Source organism: Dipodomys ordii, unplaced genomic scaffold (assembly GCF_000151885.1).
Source record: "Dipodomys ordii isolate 6190 unplaced genomic scaffold, Dord_2.0 Scaffold43, whole genome shotgun sequence".
NCBI classification, from domain to species: Eukaryota; Metazoa; Chordata; class Mammalia; order Rodentia; family Heteromyidae; genus Dipodomys; species Dipodomys ordii.
In genome coordinates this window covers 1,507,189-1,533,524 of record NW_012267259.1, presented here as the reverse complement: position 1 = coordinate 1,533,524, position 26,336 = coordinate 1,507,189, and the positions used below count along the sequence as shown (strand labels likewise).

Here is a 26,336-nt window from a genome sequence, read left to right as displayed (position 1 = left end):
TTTGAATTCAGGCTCACTTCCTTGTTTGATCTCTTACTAACAAAGAAAACAGATTGCAAGAACTCTTTTTTAAAGTAAACAAAGTAGTTAAAAAAAAAAAGGTCAAGTGGATTTTGCTCTGGTTTCTAGAGCTTGCTCAGTAATTTTCTTACATTAATGGTGAAAGTTACCATAGATTCTATTGCTCAGTGGAGGTATAAAATAGAGGAGGAGAGAAGGGAAGGATGAGAATGAACTCAAGTTTTGCTTACAAAGAAAGCAGCCCAAGGTTTTACTTTTGTGTAAACTTAAGTTTCACAACTTTGTTTCTCTCTACTTTCCCTTGCCTCTTTTCTTCTTACTAACAACAAGATCTCTTTTTTTTACACACTTTTATTGTCCCTTTTTAGTGGCATCCAGTTTATGTCTCCTAGTCCTTCCTATGCTACAATTGATTGCCAAACATCATTTAGCCTCAATTTTCATTTATCCTGAAACTGTACTATAATTAGAATGATTTTGCTTTCTTCTTTATGCATTTCAATGTGAACATGCCTTATACGTAGTCCCAGTATTAGTTTCCTTTGTGTCTCCTGCAAAATATTTTGCATATTTTAAAATACATGTCCTGAATGCAATTGAGTTACTCTTTTACTTAATCCTAGTACTTAGAGAAATTTATTAGTAATTTCACTTGGTTATGCTAAAAATTATGTTCAAGAGTGTTCACTGTAGTGCTGTTTATAATATATAAATAACTGGGCACCAGTATCTCATGCTTACAATCCTAGCTACTTAAGACACTGAGATCTGAGGGTTGCAGTTCAAAGCTAGCCCCAAAAGGAAAATTTGTGAGACTCTAATCTCTAATAAACTACCCCCCCCCCAAAAAAAAAAGCCAGAATTGGTGCTGTGGCTCAAGTGGTAGAACGCTAGCCTTGAGCACAAAGAGGCGGACAGCATCCAGGCACTGAGTTCAGGGACCACACCACCACCAACAACAAAAATACTGTGGGTTGAGTGTTGATGTTTTATTCCTACAATTCTAGCTACACAGGAGGCTGAGGATCAAGGTTCAAAGCCAGTCTAGACAGAAAAGTTTGTTAGAACTCTTATTCCCAATTAGCTAGCAAAATGCCATAAGTGGAGGTATGGTTCAAATGTTATGGTACCACTATTGAACAATACAGCCAAGTGAGACTGCAAGGCCCTCAATTCAACCCAATATCAACACAAAAATAAATAGATATTTAAACAATTTTAAAGACTGTGGGTCCTACCTCAAATTTATATGGAAAGTACATGAAATCAGGATTGCCTTTATTTTTAACTGCAAGAGAAATTCTTTATTCATTAGATACAGTGGAGCCCTAATTCTTGCATTATACCTAGAAAAAGAATCACTTAGTTCTCTTAATATAATTGTATTTCTCTTTTTTGCAGTTTGTTTTCTTTGCTATCTAAAAAACACAACAAAGTTCTGGAACAAGCCACCCAGTCCTTGAGAGGTTCCTTAAGTTCAAATGATGTTCCTCTACCAGATTATGTAAGTATTTACCTTATCTTATCTATAAGAAGGTTTTCTTTCATTGTAAAATTTATAAATAGCAATTTCTCTCTCTTCTGAAAATTTATGCCCTTAGATACTGCTCATATTCAAATAAAGGAATGAGGTCTCAAATGAAAGGAAAAATGATTTTATTATTGTCAGATGGTTGGAGATAATCAACCCCATGCCAATGATGGTTAATAATTACAGATCCTAATATCAAATCTAGAAACCCACTCTATGTTAAACACAAAAATGAAAGGAGGGTTATAGAAAGTATATACAAAGGTTTCTGTCTGGTTTTCATGGGCTAGGAGAGTACACCTGAATTTCTTTATTTTTCTTTGTTTTTTTTTTTTAGAACTTGAAATTTAAAAGCCATTGGTTTTAGGCATATGCTGTTACTAAGAGTTGTGTCATTTCTGATCTCTGTCTATTTTGCTTATGCTTTATCCTTCTGCTGATTTCTTTTTTTTGGGGGGGGGGGTCCGGTCGTGGGGCTTGAACTCTGGGCCTGGGCGCTGTCCCTCAGCTCTCTACCACTTGAGCCACAGCGCCACTTCCAGCTTTTTTCTTTTTGCTTATGTGGTGCTGAGGAATCGAACCCAGGGCCTCAGGCATGCAAGGCAAGTGCTCTACCACTGAGCCACCTTCCCAGCCCTCCTTCTGCTGATTTCTACTGGCCTCATTTCTCTTGTTTGCTCACATGGACATGAGATAGCAACTTTGACACTTCCCATTCTTCCACCAACCTGTAAATATCCTTGTTAATTTAATGGCTTTAGCAAAATGATCCAGTCTTCCAAGTCCCAACTCTTAGTTCCTGGGAAGGAGAATCCAATGGTCTTTTCCTAAGAGAAGTAACATGTCGCCTTTGTTCTATCCACTTTAAAGATGTAGAGCTTACCACCACCTTGCCTTGTAGAAGCCCACAGAACATGGTAGAGTAGCACACAGGTGCACTGTGATAGGGAGAAGACATTATGAGTCCCTTCAGGGACGTGCCACTATCTTGACGTTCTTAACTTTTAGAACATTGCTTAGATAGAGAAGCTAAGAATTATCAGGTTATAAACCATAAAAGTTCATTCAGTTCTAATAAGGACCTCCTTAAATTGCCAGACAACTTGGCGGGTTGATATTTAAAAACTTTATTAGAGAATTGTTAAATTCTGAGTTTGAAGTGGCGGAGCATACCAGACAGCTAAAGAGCTGTTTTGTGTGTTTCCTGTGGTTTGTTTTATTTCTAAATGGTAGTACTGATATGGGACTGTGGGAACAGCACTGAGACCGGATATCAGTCACTGATAAACAAAGATAGCTATGTGCAACCACAACCTGACTGATGCTATTTTTCCTCTCTTTCATTTATTGTGTGTGTGTGTGTGTGTGTGTGTGTGTGTGTGTGTGTGTGTCCATGTACATATCTCCACACATTGTTATTTTACCTATCATCCCATTAAGACATTTAGTTTAGACCTCCAAAAAGTATCACATAAGATATTCTTGCTAAGGTGAATATTCCAAATATTTTTAAATTAGTTGAACAGCTAACTTACTTTTCTACTTGCCTTGATTTATGATAAGAAAAATACCTTTTTCTGATAGTTCCTCAGACAAGGCCAGGATGGTACTACAGAATTATGTTTATAAGAATTGAGCTGGCCAGGAAAGTTAGAATGAACTTGTGACTTTAAATGAGCATCATTATTCCACAATACTGTGAAATTCGGGAAATTATGTAATCACTTAATCACAATAAAAAAAAAAAGAACCTTGGGGAAGGTAGGGAGGGAAGGGATGGTATGGGGAAAACAATGGAGGGGGTAACAATGCTCAATAGGAAGTGTACTCATTACCTTACTCATGTAACTGTAACCCTCTGTAAAGTATCTTTACAATAAAAAAATAAAAAAAAAAGAATTGAGCTGGAACTGTAACCCCTCTGTACAGCATTTTTATAATAAAAAATGTACCAAAAAAAAAAAAAAGAATTGAGCTGGGCACTGGTGCGTCACGCCTGTAATCCTAGCTACTCAGAAGGCTGAGATCTGAGGATCGCAATTCAAACCAGCCCAGGCAGCAAAGTCCACAAGACTCTTATCTCCAGTTAACCACCAGAAAACTGGAAGTGGCACTGTGGCTCAAGTGGTAGAGTGCTGGCTTTGAGCTAAACAGCTTAGGAACAGTGCCCAGGCCCAGAGTTCAAGCCTGTGACTGACAAAAAAAAAAAAAAATGAACTAAATCATCTGTGTATGTTTTATTATTTTTACATACTTGATTTATGCATTAGTCTTGTCTATTACTCTTTAAAATGCGTTGAATTCATGTAGCAGCCCTTAAGTTGACTTTGATGCACTTCCCTTTAGTTGGAAATCCATAAGATTGATATTTCAGAGGAAATAAATCATATTGAATCATATTTGCCCACCATGGATGTGACTATTCAATGATAGGACAGAACTTTACAGTTTCTAGAGTCACTGATTTCTTTGTGAAATTTCTACAGAGTAAAAATGAATTTCTTAAAGCATCTGCTTCCTAGCACACTGGCAAAGTTCTGTTTAGAATCTGTCACTGACAATCTTTACTTTGACATTTGTGTATGAGACTTTTCAAATCACAACATTTTTTAGTCTTGCTGCCTTGCCTCAGAGTTAACTGCAGAAGAATGGTTTGCGCCAATTCGATAGCAGTGACGATAACTGACTCACTCCCTCTACCTCAAATCTGAAAGGTAGTTACAGAAAACGAGAAACTTTAAAATAAGCACTGCAATGTGTCTTTCTGTTCATGCTAACTTCTTGCTTTATTGCTCAAAGCACCGTGTTTGAGTGATTGACATTTTTTAAAACATTCTCAACATTCCCTTTTCAATTAGTCACTTACCAGGAAAATTCTTGCTCCTCCTTATTTTATTCTTCAGAATTTTTATCTGCCAACAACCACATAAAATTCTGTGACCTAGACCACTTGTTTATAAAAGATGGACAAGGAAAAGGTCTTAAGGTAGCACTACTGCTACCAGATGTACATTTTCAATATCAAGATTGAATAAACCATACAGCAAAGAGTATGAATAAAGGCTTCAAAGGATATGTTTTTCTTCTCACTATTACAGTACCGAGTACTCTAAGACTACCTAGAGATTTCTAAATTTATTAAGAAAATGTTTAGCCATGTACTAGTGGCTCATGCCTTTAATCCTAGCTACTCAAGAGGCTGAGATCTAAGGATTGCAGTTCAAAGCCAGCCTTGGCAGCAAAGTCTGTGAGACTCTTATCTCCAATTAGTTTCCAAGCCAGAAATGGAGCTGTAGGCTCAAATGGTAGTGTCCGCTCAGGGACAACAAGTGCAGTGCTCCCAGCCTGTATAAGTATAGAGTCTAAGGTTTTTCAGCCTTTTTTACTTTTTCTGTCATAGTTGGGCATGGGTTTGTTCAGAGGCCACATATAATAGTTAAGGCATTGACAGCTACTAAAATATGAACATGGATTGTGTTTTGAGTTTTTCTTTGTTTTAATTTCTAATGTACTAAGTACAATGCATGTAATCCACATGAAAACAGCTTTTGGAAAGTATCACTGATTTTTTAAGAGTATAAAGGTGTATTGAGACCAAAGTATTTGAGTACCATTGGAATATTCAATCTATTACATACACAAACACATGCTGTCTTGTATTCTGTAACTATTGTTCTGCCAGTAGAACTGAGTGCACTTAAAAGATACAAAGATTTTCATATTCTAGTCTAAAAGATTAGACTATATATTAACCATTTAATTGATGAGGATGAAGCCCAGCTCAGCATGTAAGCACTCTTTGGAAGTGTCCTATGTAGAACAAAGGCTTAGACTCAGTCATACTTGTGTAATATGCAATTAGGACTGTTTGACCATTTTCTAGTCAAAGATTTGTTTCTTACATACAGTGGAAATGGGTGATTTTTCTGATAACTTATTAAATTTCCTTTTTACTTACTACATAATTTGTATGTCAAATTGATTTTTTTCATATTGAAGGTAGCTGTATCATTTCTTCCTTTTAGTTCAATATAAATAGAACAGATTATTCAACTTCTTGATATGATTTGATCCTAACTTACTAAATAATAAAAAATTTGTCATTCTATATGAAATTTGTCATTCTGTATGAAACACTAACATACCGCTTAACCTTTGAGTACATCATTTGTCTCATCTTTTGAATTGATGGCTCTTATTGATAATCCTTTATGTCTTGTTTATAACTACTATATCTGCTTTTAGACATTTAGTTTCTTCAGAAATGTTTCCATACAATGAGCAAATTTAAACTTATAACACCAGATTATTTTTTCCCATTTGTTCCTCTTATTTGTTTTACAGTCTTTTCAGGGCTTCTTGTTAATATGTACTTTTGTTGTAGCTGTTGTTGTTTTGCTGGTCCTAGGGCTTGAACTCTGGGCCTAAGCACTGTTCCTGATCTAGTGATCTACCACTGGAGCCCTGTGGCTCACTTCTGGTTTTATTGTGATTAACTGGAAGTAAAAGTCTCACAGACTTTCTTGCTGGGCTGGCTCCAAACCATGACTCTTAGATCTCAGCCTCCTGAGTAGCAAGGATTACAGACATAAGCCAACAGTGTTTACTTTTTAACTCATGACTGGGTTAGGGTAGAGAACATTCATGAAGTATGGGAACAATTACCTTACAGATATTGGCATACTCAAAAAATGAAATTATGGCATTATTAGAACAGTTCCTTTTAGATGATTTGAAACATGTCCTTGTGGTTATTGGTTTCATGTACACTGTTCTAATGATGGTGGCATTAATTAGAATGTAACTTAAATTTCTATAAGACAATGTTTGGAAAGTAGAGGTGGTATTGTGTCACTCTTCTTTGATAGGAGTTGAAATTAGAGCCAGGTAATATTTTCTATTTGTTTGTTTGATTACATGTGTGCTTGCTTACTTATTTTGGAAACAGGGTCTCACAGTGTAGCTCAGGCTGGTCTGCACCTTGTAGTCTTCCTGCCTCAGCCTCCTGAGTACTGAGATTATAGACATATACCACCATACTTAGCTTGGGTAGTAATTTTTCAAGGAGAGCTTAAGGCAAGAAAACATTCAGCAGTTAATGCTCCTTGAACAAGGGCACAGAAGTAAAAAAATAAATATTTTTTTTAAAGACAGTGCTTGTTGCAGTGGATGCTTTGTATACTACATTATATTGGAATGTCTTAGGTGCTTAAGAATTGTGCACTGCACCTCAGAACTGACTGTAAGAGCTAAAATAACTTGTAGAAGAAAATAATATGTTTGAGTTAAGCAAAGACTGCTTAGAAACATCAAAAGCAGCACAACAGAAAAGAAGAACAAAGTTGGGTAATTATGGCTCATGCCTGTAATCCTAGCTACTCAGGAAGTTGAGTTCTGAGGATCATGGTTCAGAGCCAGCCTGGCCAGGAAAGTTTGTGAGACTTATCTCCGATTAACCACCAGAAAACTGGAAGTAGAACTCTGGGTCAAACTGGTAGAGCACTAGCCTTCAGCAAAAGAACTTAGGAACAGTGCCCAGGCGCTGAGTTCAAGCCCCATGACCAACAAAAACAAAAAATAGAAAAGAAAATCAAATTAGACTTAATCAAAATTTAAAACTTTTGGGGACTCATCAGCTGCGCTGGACATTGATCAAAATGAACTAAGCAACTCATTGGCAGCAATGGGAGGAAGGGAATGAGTGGAAAAGAGGGGACAGCTGACACTAAGCAAAAGGAAAGGAATGTACGTATCACCCGACGTGGAAGAAATAACTGTATTGTCAAAGCTTACAGAACTCATAAACTTTATAGACAATGATAGACAATTTACCCCATGAAGGGGGTGTGTTTGTGACTTTAACTAAGTATCACTATCCCACAGTATTGTGAAATTTGTGAAATTATGTAATCACTTAATCACAGTAAAGAATTTGATGGGCTGGGAAGGTGGCTCAGTGGTAGAGTGCTTGCCTTGTATGCATGAGGCCCTGGGTTCAATTCCTCAGCACCACATAAGCAGAAAAAGCCGGAAGTGGCACTGTAGCTCAAGTGGTAGAGTGCTAGCCTTGAGCTGAAGAGTTGAGGGACAGCACCCAGGCCCAGAGATCAGGCCCCACAACTGGCAAAAAAAAAAAAAAAAGAAGAAGAAGAAGAAGAAGAATTTGCAACAACAACAAAAAAAAAACTTTTGAGGACTGGCAATGTGGCTTAGTAGTAAAGTGCTTGCACAGCACTCATGAAGCCCTGAGTTCATTTTCTCAGTACTACATAAACAGAATAAACCAGGAATGGTACTGTGGCTCAAGTGGTAGAGTGCTAGCCTTGAGCAAAAGAGCTCAGGGACAGCACCCAGGCCCTGAATTCAAGCCTCGGGACTGGCAAAAAAAAAAAAGAAAGAAAACTTTTGTTTCAAAGGACATAAGAAAATGAAAAGATAATCCACAGAATGGGAGAAGATATTTGCATGTCATATATCTGATAAAGTACTAGTACCTAGAATATGTGAGTCTTACAACTCTATCACTCAATAATAAAAATATAGACAACCCAATTTAAAAATGGGAAAATATTCTGGGGGCTGGAGGCTCACTCCTGAATTCCTAGCTACTTAGAAGGGTGAGGTCTGAGGAGTCAGGGTTAGAAGCCAGCCCAGGCTAGCCAGCACCTCTAAGCTTTGGGTGAATCTGACTGAATGCTTACCCATGCATTTTCCAATTCCTTGTATGAAGAAGGGGCTGTAAGACTAGCAGTAGTTGAGAAATCATAGGACGAAGCGATGTCACCACAGTGCCAGATTCCACACCTCTCTTCCCTTATTATCATATTATATATAGTAGAAGTAGCAAGAGATCCCAAGGACCCAGAGGATGGGGTTTCTGGATGCCTGAATCATCTCATGGATGATCAGCTGAGCTCTCTGATGCAAATAAGTGATAAAGCTTTTGTTGCATTTTTCTACTGGTAAAAAAGATGCTACAAATAGCCTATAAGCATATCAAAAAATGGTGAACATCATTAGTCATTAGGGAAATGCAAATCAAAGTCACAATGAGATACCACTTTATAGCTAGAATCAAAACAGCAGCTAATAAGTGTTGGCAAGGATGTGGAGAAATTAAAATTATGTACTGCTTTTGGGAATGTAAAATGGTTCAGCCACTTTGGAAACAATTTACATTTCCTCAAAAGATTAAATATAGAATTACCATATGACCCAGCAATTCTATTCCTAGATTTTAATGTAAATGAATTGAATATATATGTATATATATATACACACACACACCCAAAATGTGAGTGTTCATAGAAACATTTTTCATAAGTCAAAAATAAAAATAACCCAAGATCTTTGAGCTAATAAATGGATAAATAAAATGTATCACTATTCAACAATAAAAAATGTAATACTGGTCTGTTCTTTGACTTGAAAAAAAACCTCAAAAATATTGTGCTAAGGAACAGAAGCCAGTAAGAAGATGTCATATTGTATGATTCAATTAACATGAAATGTCCAGAATAGGTGGATATCATATAGGTGGACAGTAGAGGCCTAAGGGTTGAAGGTGTTAGGCAGAATGGGCTGTGACTGTGACTGAATAAGTTTCATTTGGGGGTAAGATTATGAAAATGCTTTAACATGAAATTATGGTGATGGCTGCACAATTCTGTAATTGTGCTAAAAACCATTGAATTGTACACTTTAAATTGATTAAATAATTATGTAATGTGTGAATTATATTTCAACAAAGCCATTTTTCAAAATGTAGTGCTTGGAAGAGTGGGAAATAAAAGATCTTGCCAGATGTAGTTCTAGCTAGACATCTGCTTAGCTAGATTATGGCATAAAGGTGAATGTAGAAAAAGAAATTTTATACTTTGAGCTGAGTGCTGGCAGTATATACCTGGGACTCATGCCTGTAATACCAGCTAGATGTAGGATTGAGTTCTGAATCTAGTCCTGGAAGAAAAATTCCAGAGACTATATCCAGTGAACCAGCAAAAAAGCTGGGCTGTAGTCATGGCTCAAGTAGTAGAATACCAACCATAGTGAAAAAGCTAAGTAAGACTACAAGACCCTGAGTTCAAGACCTAGTATTGGGAAAAAGAGGGTGGGGATTTTATACTTTGAATACTTTCTTGGGCTGGGAATGTGACTTAGTGGTAGAGTGTTTACCTAGCATGCATAAAGCCCTGGGTTCGATTCTTTAGTACCACATAAACAGAAAAAGCTGGAAGTAGCTGGGTGCTGGTTGTTCATGCCTGTAATCCTAGCTACTCAGGAGGCTGAGATCTGAATATCACAGTTCAAAGCCAGCCTGGGGAGGAAAGTCTGTGAGACTCTTATCTCCAATTAACCACCAGAAAGCCGGAAGTAGCACTGTGGCTCAAGTGGTAAAGTTCTAACCTTGAACTGAAGAGCTGAGGGACAGTGCCCAAGCCCAGAGTTCTAGCCCCAGGACTGGAAGAAAAGAAAAGAAAGGAAAAAATACCTTTTTGAAAACAATACTTTCTTGAGCTATTCCCTTAGATGGATAAGCAATTATACCAAGGAGTGTCTATTTCTCAGCCTTATTTAGAAACACAAAATGGAAACAAGCAAAAGTCATCAATAAGGGACTGATTAAAGTATAAATTTATCCAATGTGGTATTCATCTGTTTTTTAAAATGAATTCAATTCATGTAAATTCATATGCAAGGTATCCATATTATATAAGTCAGTTAAACACACTTTATAGTATCTTAGGTTGCACACATATGTTCATGTTTGAATATCTGCATTAAAATTTCCTGGAACAATGCATGAGAAATTATTAAATAATAGATACTCTGGGAAGTCAGACTGAAGGAAAGGATCACACACATCATTTTTATTCTGCATTCTTCTTTATAGGCATAGATCTTGACATTTTTGTCAAGTATACATATCACTTTGCCTTCCTTCTTCTCTCCCTCCTCATTCCTTTCTTTGTTTCTGATAGTTTGACTAACAGTTCTTTAAAAGAATTTCTATTATACTTTATTCAGTTTCCCCTTTTGTTAATACCTTACATGAGCATGTAATAATTCATCAAAATTAAGCAGTGAATTTTGGTGAAGTACTGTTGTCTAAAATACACATCTTATTTGAATTATACCAATTTGAGGGTCAGGAAGTCAATCCTAAGGCTTGAACTCAAGGCATACACATACTTTACTGCTGAGCCACACCCCCATCCCTTTTTTATACCCTTTATGTTGAGGTAGAATCTTTTTTTACCAGGGCACATGATGCACTACAATCCTATTTTATACTTCCTCCTGTAGCTGGGCTGACAGGAGAATGCTACAGTACCCAGCTTCTGTTGAAATGGAGTCCTGTGAACTTTTTGCCCCGGCGGGCCTCTTAACCTTCTGCATAAGTAGGATGACAGGCAAATGTCACTACACTCAGCTATGAGCGCTGTCCCTGCACTCTTCAGTTCAAGGCAAGCACTCTACCGCTTGAGCCACAGAGCCACTTCCAGTTTTCTAGTGGTTTACTGGAGATCAGAGTCTCATGGACTTTTCTGCCCAGGCTGGCTTTGAACTGTGATCCTCAGATCTCAGCCTCCTGAGTAGCTAGGATTACAGGCGTGAGCCACCAGTGCTGGGCCCCATGCTAGCCTTGAACTAGGATATTCCAGATTTCTACCTCTACCTGGCAGGATTACAGGCATGATCTACTTTGCCCAGCTAGATTTTAACAAGTTTACCATTAAGTCCTTCATTGTTTTCTGGGATGCAACATAGGATCCCACATTAAATTTTCTTATCTTTTCTCCTGGTCTTATCCTTCATGTCCTACTTCTAAGGACTATTAGTTATTTTGTGGAATTTGGATGTGTCTTTGTTGTGGTTTTTTTGGGGGAGGGTTGTTTTTGTTTTGAGTTTTTGTTTTGTTTTGCTGGGGTTTTTTTTTGTTTTTTGCCAGTCCTGGGGATTGAACTAAGGGCCTGGGCACTGTTCCTGAGCTGCTTTTTGCTCAAGGCTAGCACTCTACCACTTGAGCCACAGTGCCACTTCTGGCATTTTCTGTTTATATGGTACTGAGGAGTGGAACCCAGGGCTTCAAGCATGGTAGGCAAGCACTCTACCACTAAGCCACATTCCCAGCCCATGGATGTATCTTATGTTTTTTTTGTGTGTGTGTTATATTAATGCCATGCCTTCTTGGGTAAGATTATAATGGAGGTGATGTACCTTCTTTATACATCATATCAAGCAGCACACAATACCAGTATGGATAATGAACATGTCTACCTTGATCACTTACTAAGCTGGTATCTATCAAAGATTTCCTTTTTTATGGCTGAACAATATTCCACCATTGTATATAATTGTTTCCATAGCTTGGATATTGAGAATAATGCTGCAGTGAATATGAAGGTACAGATAACTCTTTGATAAACTAATTTCATTCCCTTTGCATATATACTTAGTGAAATCATATTATGTTTGATATATATTATCTATGTAGATATGTATTCAGGGTTGGATCATATTATGTATAGTTCCAGTTTAATATGTTAAGGAACCTCATAGTTTTTTCCATAATGGCTGTACCAATATATTTTCAAATTCATATCAAGTCTCTAGAAAGTACATATTCACCTCCTCTGCCATAACTTTTTCCTAATTAGAAAAACAGACCTTAATTTAATAAGACTGATTCCCATGGTTGTGCTGTAACTTGGCTAAGATCTAGAAGTTCCAAAATTTTTCTGAGAATGATTCTGGGGACATTACATTGGAGGACTTTGGTGTTTTGTGGGGTTTTTTGATCCTTTATTCTTAAAAAGTACACTAGTTTATTTTAATTGAGGAAAGAATGTTATCTTCTCTTTATTTTGGGAAAGGAAATTTTTCCTGTCTCTTCTTAAGGAATAGGATAGGTTATTCTTTATAAGGAATTTTTAAAATATTAAAAAAATACTCAAGTAACTTTAATGTTCCTTTTCTGGCTTATAAAAAAGAAGTAGGTTGTGTTTGCACTGAAATCTGGCACCGATTAATTAATTTCTGAGTGAAGTTAAAAGAATACAGAGGAATAACCCATGCATATTAAATTCAGTAGTAATGTGCGGTGGATTTTTAGAAACTAGTGATCATGCTTTCTTCTTTCCCTCTTTTACATTTTAATAGAAAAAAAAAGTCTTGCTACTGCTGAACAAAACTGATATAAAATAACCTTTCCCAGAGATATCTGCAAGCTTCCTTTTGTCTAAGAAATCCTTATTTTAATTCTGTTTGCTTGCATCTTGATTGTTTTTTCTTCTCCTTCTTTTCTGCCTGAGTTTGTAGTTCCTAATAGGAAGAAAAGAAGTCTACTATTTGGAGTTTTCTTTGATTTATCCTTGATTTACATGGCAAATAGAAAGCAGCTGTCTATTTAAGCATCTAATTCTTGAAACCATAGTCCCCTCCAGCGTCATCTGGAAATAATGTAGCTTGTAAAACAAAGCTAAGAAGAAAAGGCAATGTTTGTTTTATGTGGGATGAATGATTTCTGTTGGGGTCCTTTAATTCAGCTATTATGAGGGTTATTAAAAAGCAGTATTACAAAAGAGGCTTAAATGAAAAGAATTTTTGAGCTGGTATCTTATTATTACAGTTGATTATAGTCAAAGCTACAAATGTTTTATAAATGGCACTTTATTTTAGTTTCTCCAAAAAACCTAGTAATCTGACTCATTGTATAAATGGAAAGTCAATCCTTTCCTTGATTAATTTAATTTCTAAAAACAAATTGTATTGGAGATTTCAGGATTTTTTTCTGTAAACTTTATGGATTTCTGGAAAATTCTTAAGGGAACGATCCTTACAGAAATACTTAAGGATCACCTTTTAGAAGTACAGGGAATGAATATAAAAGTATCAAAGTTTATGTAGACTTATAATATTATTAAAACATTTAATGAATACAAGATAAAGCTAAACCTTACATTGTTTTTTAATTTATTCATAAATTTAGTTTGTGAGATAACAATTCCAAGATTTTGGTAATAAGAAATTATATGATTTTGGAAGCAGAAAAGCAAGGTGGTTTTGCTTTGACAGTTGGCTCCATGATTGAAGTATATTTTTTTATTATTAATACAACAAAGCAGCTATTTTTGGATAGTTGATATTTAGAAACAAAGTCTTCAATACTTAACTGTTCTTGGAACCCTAAAATAAAATTACTTAGTATGTTTGTTTAATAAACAATATAGGAGGCAAATTTGACTATTTTCACAAATTAAATCATCCATATCTCTTCTGGTATCTTCTGTGTATATTTTGCTTAAGGCCAGAAGGTGTGTATTGTGTTGTTCAGTAATGTGTCCTTTTATGTGCAGTGTGCTCTCAGGAAGCCTACATTCCAAGACAGTGAAATATATAATCATTGTGTACATGGTGAATGAATGAAAAATGAATAAAATGTAAGATAAAATAATGGCATAAAGAAATGAAAAAAATAGCTGGCGCCAGTGGCTCACATCTGTAATCCTAGGTACTCAGGAGGCTGAGATCTGAGGATCGTGGTTCAAAGCCAGCCCAGTCAGGAAAGTCCATGAGACTTACCTCCAATAAACCACCAGAAAACCGGAAGTAGCACTGTGGCTCAAGTGGTAGAGCACTAGCCTTGAGCTGAAGAGCTGCGGGACAACATCCAGGCCCAGAGTTCAAGCCCCGAGACTGACAAAAATAAATAAAAGAAAGAAAGAAATGAAAAAATAGCCATGTAAATGAGTAAAGGCCTCATTTAGAAGATGACATTTGAGCAGAGAAAAAGGAGAGACTATGAGCCTGTAGATACATTAAGGAAATGTGCTATCATTAGATAGAACAGAGATACTATGGCTGAAAAGTAAATTGCCTGAATCATTTTTATAGTCACTTTGAACAAATGGCTATTGAAGAGTGACACCAAAATTTTGGATCAAGTAACAACTCATGAATTAGAAAAACATATTTGAGCTATCTCCAATTTACCATAAACTTTGGCAACTTATTTAGCCATTAGGACTCTTTAAAAGCTGGGCATTGTGGCACACACCTCTAATACCAACACTGAGGAGGCTGAAGCAAGAAGATTGAGATTTCCAGACCAGCTTAGGCTGTTATCTCAAAAGCAAAACAATAAACAGATAAATAAAATGTGTCTTCAATTAGATTCTTTGTGTGGTATCTTTGGTTTTAACATTATTTGATTCTGTCATTTCCAGAGGGTTACACTGGATATTTAGAAAGAGATTACAAATAATTACTTCAAGTCAGATGCTTGGAAGCAGGAGAAAAAAAAAATGAAGAGTTAATTAGCTAATTTTAGTATTACTTGTAGTAAGGAACTAGTAAAAAAAATTTTGAAACAAAAATATAAGAGGACTCTCTAGGGGAAGAATTATAGTTTTTCCCCTTTTACTTCATGATTATAATTATTAACATACTAGTTTACAAATTGATGGACTTTCCTGTGACTTCTCATACATGTATCTCTCATGCTCTGATCAGATTCATCTCCCATTCTGCCCCTGCTTACCCCCATTCAGTCCCTTCCCCTGTTCCACTAGTCCCTCCTCTTCCCCTATAGTTCCTCTATTTTCAAGTCACCTTTTTTTTCTTTTTTTTTATTTGTGAAGATACTGTACAGAGGGGTTACAATTACTTGGGCAGGATAATGCGTACTTTTTTTTTTTTTTAGAAAGATATGGGAAACTTACATCTCTGTGTCTGGCTTATTTCTCTGAAGAAGATCATATCCATGATATCCATTTGCATCCAGTTTTCTGTAAATGACAGTTTCATTCTTCTTTATGACTTCATCCCATTTGTCAATTCTTGTTTCTGTTTTCTGGGCTATTGGAGTTCTATTCGGGATTTTATTTATTTATTTTTTGTTCTAGGGCTTGAACTCTGGCTCTCTGTCCCTGAGCTTTTTCTCTGCAAGGCTAGCACTCTACCACTTGAGCCATGGTCCCATTTACAGGGGTTTTTTTTGGTGGTTAATTGGAGATAAGAGTCTCATGGACTTTTCTGCCCAGGCTGGCTTTGAACTGTAATATTCAGATTTCAGCCTCCTGAGTAGCTAGGATTACAGATGTGTGAACCACTGGTACCCAGCAGGAAATTGTTGCCTCTGCTATATGCTGAAGGGTTTCCCCTGTTTTCTTCCAGTAATTTGGGTTTTACATTAAGGTCTTTAATCCATTTTGAATTATAGATACAGTTCCAGCCTTCTTCAATACCTACTTTTCCCAGCACCATTTGATGTCTTTTCTCCAATATATGTTGTAGTCAGTCACCCATGTCAAGAATCATGACTATATCTGAATCCTCTATTCCACTGATCTGTGTGTCTGTTGGGCTTTATTTGTTGTTATTTTCATTTTGTTTTGTCTTGCCAATATCATATATTTTTGTAATTATGGCTCTTTGTAGTAGATTTTGAAATCAGGCATTGTGATACATCACACATTGATCTTTTTGCTCAAGACTTCTCTAGCTGTTGAGGATCTTTTGTGTTTCCACATGGATTTTAGGAAATTATTTCTGGCTTGTGAAAAGTATATTTTGATGGAGATTGCACTGAATCTGTAGATTACTTCTGTAATAAAGCTTAAATATTAAATAATATTTTAACTACTAATTCCCCAATCCATGAACATTGGAGATCTCCCCATTTAAGGGTCTTCTTCAATTTCTTTTTCAGTATTTTGTCATTTTCATTGTAGAAGTCTTCCACCTTCTTGGTCATATTTATTCCTAGGTTTGTTGTTGTTGTTTTTTAGGTTTTTGTGAATAGGGTTGTTTTCCTGATTTCTTTCTCAGCAAGTTTAGTATTGGAAAGAGCTACATTTTGTTTTGATTTTTTTCTATCATGGTACTGTGCTCAGTTTATCAGTTTCTAAAGTCTTTTTAAGTCATCTGAATATAGATTCATATCATCTGTGGACTAGGATAATTTATCTTCCTCCTTCTTATCTACATCCCTTTTATTTCCTCCTCTTGTCTGATTACTCTGGTTAAAATTTCTAGTACTATATTGAGTAAGTATAGTGAAAGTGGACACCCTTGTCTTATTCCCAACTTTAGAGGAAATGCTTTCAGCTTTACCCCATTCAGTATGATGCTATGGGTTTGTTGTGATCCTTCTCTATCTAATTTATTAAGCCTTTCATCATGAAGGGATCAAATAGATTTATCTTAAACCTAAAGGTCTACCAATGACAACTGGTTGAATGAACTTTGGTACATTCACATAGACAACCATACAGCTGTGAAAATGAATGAAAAAAAAAAGAAACCTCTATACAAAGTTCTGTATACCACTACATGTTACACTTAGGTTGATGATACTTATTAGTATTTGGAAAGCAAAAATAAAAGATAAACTATAAAATAGTATTTTTAACAACTGACTCTAACGAGTCAAGGAATATGGTCAAAGTGACAGGAATGAAGCTAGAATTCTTTGATTTTTTTTTGTTCTGTTATATAAGTTGACCTACATAAATAATTTACATGATTATAAATCAAAATATAAAAGAGCAATCTCTAAATTTTAAATAACTTTAAAATGAACACTCTCCATATGTATAAATTCACATATACATATACATATTTAGTACATAACTAAACACTTAAGGAACTTTTTATATTTAGGAAGCTATACTTAACTGAAAGAACATCAAACATTTTATTAAAGGTACTTGTGTAGAAACTTTGGTATTGTTATTACAAGGTGTATGTGTTTATAATGTGAAATAAAGAAAATGAGTAATTGTGAAGTAATTTTAATTTTGTTTCTTCCATTGTCTTTGGGAACCTGAATTCTTGGCATGGGAACATTATGTGAAGCTGTAAAATAAAAAGCAATTGAGTAAAAAACACTTTGATCTTGAATTTGAATAGGAAGTATCACTATGGACTCATGCTTTTTTTTCTTACATCTATAGATAGGTCTAGTCATTCTATTTCTCTTCTTTGAACTCATAATAGTGACCAACCTAACAAAACATGCAGAATACCAAGAAGCCAGCTTTACACTCACAGAAACAAGGATTATCCCACTTTTAATATGTTAGTAATGCCAACCTAAGAACTAGTAGATATAGTTTCTCTTTAGAGAACTATTACAGTTTATTTTTATATACTTGAAATTTTCCAATGAAGCAAGTTAAAGAGATTCTATAAGTAAGATGGTAATGATAGTAAATTTTATGTTATATATTTATTTCACAACATTTTAAAGTTAAAGAATAAAAGAGGGCTGGGAAGGTGGCTCAGTGGTAGAGTGCTTGCCTTGCATGCATGGGTTTGATTCCTCAGCATCACATAAGCAGAAAAAGCTGGAAGTGACGCTTGGCTCAAGTAGTAAAGCGTTAGCCTTGATCTGAAGAGCTGAGGAACAGTGTCCAGGCCCAGAGTTCAAGCCCCATGACCGACAAAAAAATAAAAGAATACATTGAACTCTGAAAGAACTATATTTAACCTTCACATGACCTTGATCCTACTAATCTTTAATTTTCCCATCTGTTAAATGAAAATGATATATAGCTCATGCCATTGTAAAAATTAAGTGAAATAATGCATCAAAGGTATTTAGCAAAATATTTAGCATGTTATATATACTACCATGTAAATCTGAGTGACCTTTGTTATTACCACTTCAGCTCCTACCAACTGAAAGATAGAAAAATAGGTCTTTTATTCTGTCACTGAAAAACAAGTTTATCACCAAGGGAACCTATTAAAAATCTTTTTCAAAAAAAAAAAATCTTTTCATCAGGATGCCACTGACTCACACCTTTAGCTACTCAGGAGGCTGAAATCTGAGGATCATCATTCCAAGCCAGCTTAGGCACAAAAATTGGTGAGACTATTATCACCAATTAACCACAAAAAAAGGCTTATTGGAGCTGCAACTCAAATGGTAGAATACTAGCCTGGAGCTAAAAAGCTCAGGGACAGCACCCACTAGTAAACCTCAGAATAACTAAATATCTTGATTAATTTTCTGTAAACTTGTATCTGTTTTTATTTTTTTCTTACTAAAACAAATAAAAAAATCACTCAATCTCTCAGGTTATAGGAAGCTCCAAATGGCTTCATTAGAACATTGGAATTATTTCCATGAAACTACAGAATGTACTCAAATATCTCTTACATTGTATAACAAAGATTCCGGTAATCAGCCTATACATGGTTCAAATGAAATACTTCTTAAAAGCAAATATAAATTTGCACAGGAATGGTAAGGGGAAATAAAGGAGGAGGCAACACTGCTTGATAAGGAATATAATCATTATATTGTTCATGTAATTGTAACCCCTCTGTACAGTATTTTCACAATAAAAAAACTTATTAATAAAAAAGAAAAGTAGTGAAAAAATAGTAAAAAAATTGTTTTTGCTTTACAATTGTTCGTCATTTTTCTATCAAAAGATACACAGGAAGAGGTTTTAAAGACTGACAGTGAGAAAAATGAGTACTTCACAAAGGACAACATCATATGTGTGAGGGATGTGTGTGTGTGTGTGTGTGTGTGTGTGTGTGTGTGTGCAAGCATATGTTTATGTGTATGTGTTTATGGGGAAAAAAAGCTTTATTTTTTGTTTTCTTCTCATGCTGTTATCCAAGTGTCCTTACTATATTACTTATGTAGAGCCTTCTGTCCATTGAGTGTGAAGCACTTGCAATCATTTTTTTCTTGGATTTATTGAATGGATACTCATTCCGAAATCTGTGGGCATTTAGTAGAAAGTTATAAAAGCACACAAATTAAATGTAATAGCACAGGAGTAAGAAAGGAAGCCTGTAGGATCACTGTTCTGCCTGTTGGGAAAGAAAAGAAGAAAAAAAGAGAATGAGAACAGGAAAAACCCAACAACCTAAGATTCACTTCTGAGGGCTGCAAAATGAATTTGTCAGTAAAGGCAGTGGTCATGGGTGTGCAGTTCAGAGAGGCCTAATTGAATTAGAAAGCACTTTGAAATGTATTTTAGCTTTCATATACCCAAATTTGACTCCAGTAACTAAGTATGAGAAATTCTTCTCTCCCTCTCATGCTGCAGATAGACATTCAGATAGAAGAGAATTTAGTTAATTGCCATTGTCTCAAAGCAGAATCATAAAATATGAAGCATGATCTTAATCTTGCTTTTATTTCTTTCAGTAACTTAGCTTAGAGGAATATTTTTAAGTGTTTTCTTCATGCAGATTTTCTTTAATGACTGTATTCATAGTTTAGTAAATAAGTAAATACCTTAAGCTCATTCTAAAATTAATTTGCTTTAATTTTTCAAAAAATAAGCCAGGCAAGTAGCTCAAACGTGTAATCCTTGAGATAGAGAGCTGAGGCTTGCAGCTTGAAGCCTTCCCAAGCAGCAAAATCCTTGAGATTCTTACCTCCAGTTAGTTACCAAAAATCCAGAATTGGATCTGTGGCTCAAGTGATGGAGCACTAGCCTTGAGAAAAAACAAAAAATGCTCAGGATCTGGGCACATGCACGTGTGCACGCACACACGCACGCACACACGCACACACACACACACACACAAGATAATAGATAATTGAAAAAATATAAAATTAAAAATTCAGAAATAACACACATGATAAGAAAGCAACTGTTTTGGGCATAGCTAAGTATGGTTAAAAGTATTTGTACTTGGTAGTGGATATTTAAAGGATGGGCCAAGGGCAGATCTTTTTGTCTTTTCAATGTACTAGCTTCATGAATTTTAAATTGGGTTCATCATTACTTGGATAAAAATTAAAATTGAAAGTGTAGGGACAAGAAATAGGAAATAAGCCAGGCACTGGTGGCTCACACCTATAATCCTAGCTACTGAGGAAGCTGAGATCTGAGGATTGCAGTTCAAAGCCAGCCCAGACAGGAAAGTCCATGAGACTATTATCTTCAATTAATCATAGAAAAAAAACTGGATCACAGAAAAAGTGGCATTGTGGCTCAAATAGTACAGTGCTAGCCTTGAGCAAAAGGGAACTCAGGGATAGCACCCAGGCCCAGAGTTCAAGCCCCAAGACCAGGAAAGATAGATAGATAGATAGATAGATAGATAGATAGATAGATAGATAGATAGATAGATAGATAGATAGATAGATAGATAGATAGATAAGGAAGGAAGGAAAAGGAGAGAGGGAGGGAAAGAATAAGAGGAGGAGAAAATTCTTCTGATATAGTAAATATTTGGAATCATTTTGAAAGTTGATTTGAATGTATTACTAAGTCATAATTCCTGTATATATTACTCTTAGTCTCTAATTTCTTTAAAGGAACTTGCTCGTCCGCACAGTTTAAAAATATTGTCTGATTTTTGAAAATTTAGAAGAAATAGACGAAAACTGCTGATGAATTTTAGATTCCACAAGTAGACATTTTCTCCTACTTTTAGCATCTCCTATTAACTGGAAACTTCTTTTTTGGGGGGTCCGGTCGTGGGGCCTGAACTCTGGGCCTGGGCGCTGTCCCTCAGATCTTCAGCTCAAGGCTAGCGCTCTACCACTTGAGCCACAGCACCACTTCCGGCTTTTTTCTTTTTGCTTATGTGGTGCTGAGGATCGAACCCAGGGCCTCAGGCATGCAAGGCAAGTGCTCTACCACTGAGCCACCTTCCCAGCCCCTTAACTGGAAACTGCTAACAACACTTAATTGATGATGAAAATATAAACCTTGAAGGACACTTCCTGTGCTGCTGTGTTCAGGTCTTAGTTCGAATTATATCTGTGTATCCTCCCTTTCTTCTGCCTGTATAGTGTTTTCCATAATTCAATTCTCCTCCCTCCACTCTAGACTCCACTTTTTCATAAAACCATTTAGTATTTGTTAATTTGCTAATGTTGCTAATTTGTTAAATTTCATTTGGGAACATTGTGGTGACTCAGTGGTAGCCACTGGGAGAACTGATTAAATTTTATCACTTAGCCTGGTAACCTGAAGTTGTTAATGAAACTACCCCACCTGCCTAGATGACACTCAACCAAACCTACTGAGGCCAGAAAATTAAAGGGAAACACAGAGCACAGGGCATGTGTTCGATGTCAGTTAACAAAGCTCTTGAGAGCAAAAACAAATATCCAGAGAGCAACTATTTTGACATGTTTTGTAAAAGGCAGATTATTGCAAATGGATTTTCATATGTGCGATTAATGCATTTTTTATTTCTGTCTTTCAGTTTGTTCTCATATTTGCTCTACATGTCTGATTCCTCATCTAGTTTACTCAAATTTTAATTGACATAAAGTTAAAGTCATTAAAAATGTTATGATCATTCTGGTTTGTTTTTTTGTTTTGTTTTTTGTTTTTTTTTGCTTTTTAACACACCACAGAGAGTTAGCAGCAACTTGATGGATAATAATTGATAGGTTAACCTGGGCACTGGTGGCTCACGCCTGTAATCCTAGCTGAGATCTGAGAATCAGGGTTCACAGCTAGCCCAGGCAGGAAAAGTCCATGAGACTCTTATCTCCAATTAACCACTCAGAAAACTTGAAGTAGTGCTGTGGCTTAAATGGTAGAGCGCTGGCCTTGAACTGAAGAGCTGAGGGACAGCACCCAGGCCCAGAGTTCAAGCTACACAACCAACAACAACAAAAAAAAATTGATAGGTTGGTTCAAATAACTTCACAACACCTTTCTTTTCTTTTCTTTTCTTTTTTTTTTTTGGAGGGGGGTCTGGTCGTGGGCCTGAACTCTGGGCCTGGGTGCTGTCCCTCAGCTCTTCAGCTCAAGGCTAGCGCTCTACCACTTGAGCCACAGCGCTACTTTTGGCTTTTTTTTTCTGCTTATGTGGTGCTGAGGAATCGAACCCAGGGCCTCATGCATGCAAGGCAAGCGCTCTACCACTGAGCCACCTTCCCAGCCCACAACAGGTTTCTGAAGTGTAAATGAAATATATAAGAGAAAAACAGCTTTCTAAAACTTTTGCTTAGATACTTTTATTAAGGAGAAAATTAAATTCCTAAAATTGATTTTATACTATCATTTTCTCACTCTGGAAATATGAGCGCTTTTACCCAATTCTTAATGCAATTACTTGGAAAAGCTAAGGAATTTTTCAGGAAGATTTTGTGTGCTATGGATAGAACCACTAAGTAAGTATCTACCACTAAGCTACAGCTCCAGTCCATTTGCAAAGATTTTAACTGATTTTTAGCTTTTTTGATACAATGTCTTAGAGGTTTTACTAAAGTGCTCCTGTGCTAAAGTTAACTTAATGATGCCCATTACGGAAGACTGTCACCCCATTCTTGTAATAGAAGCATGAATGATACAGTATGTGCCATTTCTTAACACACATCCCTGAGCTGCTGTATGTCTAATAACATCGCTGACTCTGAATCTTAGGGAAAGCATGGCTTGCCTTTAACTAAAAAAAGAAAAAAAGAATCTGAAGCTGCGAATGATGGTCATTTCCTTTTATCTGATGCTGAATTATCTAACCTTTTTGTTTTTTCTTAATATTCAAACAAAATTAGAGAAGGGCAGGATTCCTAGAGTCAAAGACTAAAATATCAGTTGTTTTTAGTTTTTTTTTTTTTTAATTGAGACTAGATTTTACTACATAGCCCAGGCTGGTCTCAAATCTCAATATCCTCCTTCCTTTCAGCCTTCTGAGTGCTAAGACTATAAGCATGTACAACCATCCCTGACAAAAGAAAAAGAAAATCACTTGTAATTGACCTAGTTGACTATACCTTCCTGTAGCATTTACAGTTAACAGTCATTTTCTAATCAGTCAATCTCATAACTTTACAGCATAGATAAGCACTACATTTCTGTTTAACAAGAGAAGAAATCCTGGGCTGGAAATGTGGCTTGGTGGGTTCAATTCCTCAGTATCACATAAATAGAGAAAGACAGAAGTGGTGCTGTAGCTCAAGTGGTAGAGTGCTAGCCTCAAGTAAAACAGTAGCTCAGAGACAGTGCCCAGGCCCTGAGTTCAGGCTCTAGTACTCGCGAGAGAAAGAGAGAGAGAGAGAATGGGGGGGGAGGGGGATTCCATCCTGAGAGGTTAAATGAGAGTTGCTTAAGCTTAGAAGCAATCAGGTCTTTTTGATTCCTGGCTCCCTGTTCTTTCCATTTTATAGGGCATGGCTATAAACATTTTCTGTTACTCTTATCCAGGGCCAAGCCCTGCTCCAAATACCTTATTGAACTGCTAATATCCTCATTGGACCCACTGTGAGCTGGTCTAGGAAGTAGAAGTTTACTTGTCCTTTCTTTCATGACAGAGAGCATGATGTGGCAGTGAGTTTGGTGCAGTCTGGTAATAAGTAATGGGAATATACGATAGTGTAATACACAACTACATCTTCATTCTATTATTACCTCTGACAGTTACTGTACTTGGCTGAGAAATTCTGCCAAGTGAATTTGTCTGCTGCTGTTGATACTAAAACATGAACTTGAAAGTACTCCTGTTACAGTTTGCTTATTTACCACAAATGTCTTTTACTTGCATTTGTGGGGGGGGGGGGGTACCAGTCCTGGGGCTTGCACTTAGAACCTATGCACTGTCCCTGAGCCATTTTGCTCGAGGCTAGTTCTCTACCACTTGAGCTACAGCTCCCCTCTACCTCTGGATAAGTCTCAAGGATTTCCTGTCAAGGCTGGCTTCAAATTGTGATCCTCAAACCTCAGCCTCTTGAATAGCTAGTATTACAGGCATGAGCCACTGGTACTTGGCTTTGTCTTCTTCATAACAAAATATCTTTCTTACCCCAAACTGATACTTAGTAGATGAAGAAATGTAGTAAAAAAATGAGAGATAAGGAGAATCACATTTCTTTGTGCCAAGGACACATTTTAATAGCCTTTTTCTGAATTTTACATTAATATCATTTTTCTCTTTGTTTCACAAAGAGGATTCCCTTCATGCTATGTACGACTTTGTTTTTTATTTTGACTTTATATTTACTGATAATTTTTTCTAAAAACTTCCTTCCAGAAAAATAAAATTACCATCTCTCTTCCCTCAAAAAATCATTACCTCAAAATGACAGGTAGTCTTAGCTTACCTTAATTGATTACAAAATGTGATTCTAAGATAAGCCCTTTTGATTATATTTCCAAAAGTTAATATATTATAAAAGCATAATGACAAACATTGTATTTTATTTATTTTGTTTTTTTTATGGGTGGTGAGGCTTGAACTCAAGGCCTGGGCGCTGTCCCTGAGCCTCTTTGTGCTCAAGGCTAGCAATCTACCACTTGAGCCACAGCACCACTTACGGGTTTTGAATGGTTAATTGGAGATAAGAGTCTCCTGGGGACTTTTCTGCCCGGGGCTAGCTTCAAACCGTGATCTTTATATCTCAGTTGTCTGAGTAGTTAGGATTACAGGCATGAACCACTGCTGCCCAGCAACATTGTATTTTAACTATATAATTACCAACACCATTGGCTAAAACTTAGGCCATATATGTACTTTAGGTTTTGAAAATATAAATCCACTGATGTTTGAACTGAGGATATCTTCTTTTTTTTGCGGAGGGGAGGGGGGGTGCGGTCATGGGGCCTGAACTCTGGGCCTGGGTGCTGTCCCTCAGCTCTTTAGCTCAAGTCTAGTGCTCTACCACTTGAGCCACAGTGCCACTTCCAGCTTTTTTCTTTTTGCTTATGTGGTGCTGAGGAATCGAATCCAGGGCCTCAGGCATGAAAGGCAAGCGCTCTACCACTGAGCCACCTTCCCAGCCCCTGAGGATATCTTCTTGTAGTAATACTGTGACAAACATTCTGCTACTTTCAAACTCCTTTTGAAATTCATTTCTAGCACAAGAAACAAACTACAAAGTTCTTGAATAGTAATTGTTGGGCTATAAGCAGTTTCCAAGGCAACTTGATTTCTTGCTCTAATTGTAGCAGCAGACTGAGTCACCTCCATTGCCATTCTCCTTAACTAAATAGTGAGCATTAGCAGTTATTTGTACAATGTGGGCATTGGCTCTATTCTTTAGTTAGCAACCGTGGTGCAACTTTCATTATTATGGACTATAGTTATAATGCAGTGGGTTTCAAATCAAGTTGTCTTAAGTCACATTCACCTATATTTTATCATTAGACTATTTTAATGTATTTTTGCTGTTAATTGGTGGGAACAATAATGTCTATTCTGTATTAGGTATGAGGGTAGGCATTTTATGTATTTATCTAATTACTACTCAACTATAATTGTTTTACTGATAAAGAAATCAACATATAGGGCTGTGGGTGTAGTTTAATGGTAGGGTATTGCATAGCATGTTTCAGGCCCTGGGTTTGATCCCCAGCAGAAAAACCTAAGAATTCAAGGTTTAGTATCTTGCCTAAGGTCACTTAAGTAATAGGAAGTAGAACAGGTATTAGAGCTGCTAACAGTATTTCCTCTTTTGTATTGTGGCAATTTTCCCTACATCTGGAGAATGTATTACATACACAGTAATTGGTACTGAGAGGATACTTGAAAATAGTTTTAGTGTCTTCAGTGAAGTTTAGCATCTCTCAATTAACATCTGAGTAAGGTGATGCTCACTAGTAATACCAACACTTGAGAAGCTGAGGCAGTAGGATCACAAGTTTGAGGCTAGCCTGAGCTAAATAGTATATGACCTTGTCTCAGTCTCCAACTCTCATTCTCCTTTGTAATGGTATATCTGACAGATTTTAGCCCTTTCTTCCTGGTAATTCTCTTCACATTTTTGCTTGAACATAAGTAACAATGAGAACTTTATGGTTTTCTAGAGTTTTCCTTCTATTCCACTTGTTGACTTAAATATATA

General features: G+C 36.4%; 1 protein-coding gene across 1 annotated transcript in view; it reads left to right on the top strand.

The window, feature by feature from the left end:
• The first annotated feature begins 1,425 nt into the window (after positions 1 to 1,425).
• LOC105987676 (dymeclin-like) overlaps positions 1,426 to 26,336 on the top strand; it is a 93,949-nt gene continuing 69,038 nt past the window's right edge. Inside the window, exon 1 of the mRNA XM_013019028.1 lies at positions 1,426 to 1,525. The gene's annotated coding sequence lies outside the window, so the exon portion shown is untranslated. The remainder of the gene's footprint in view (positions 1,526 to 26,336) is intronic.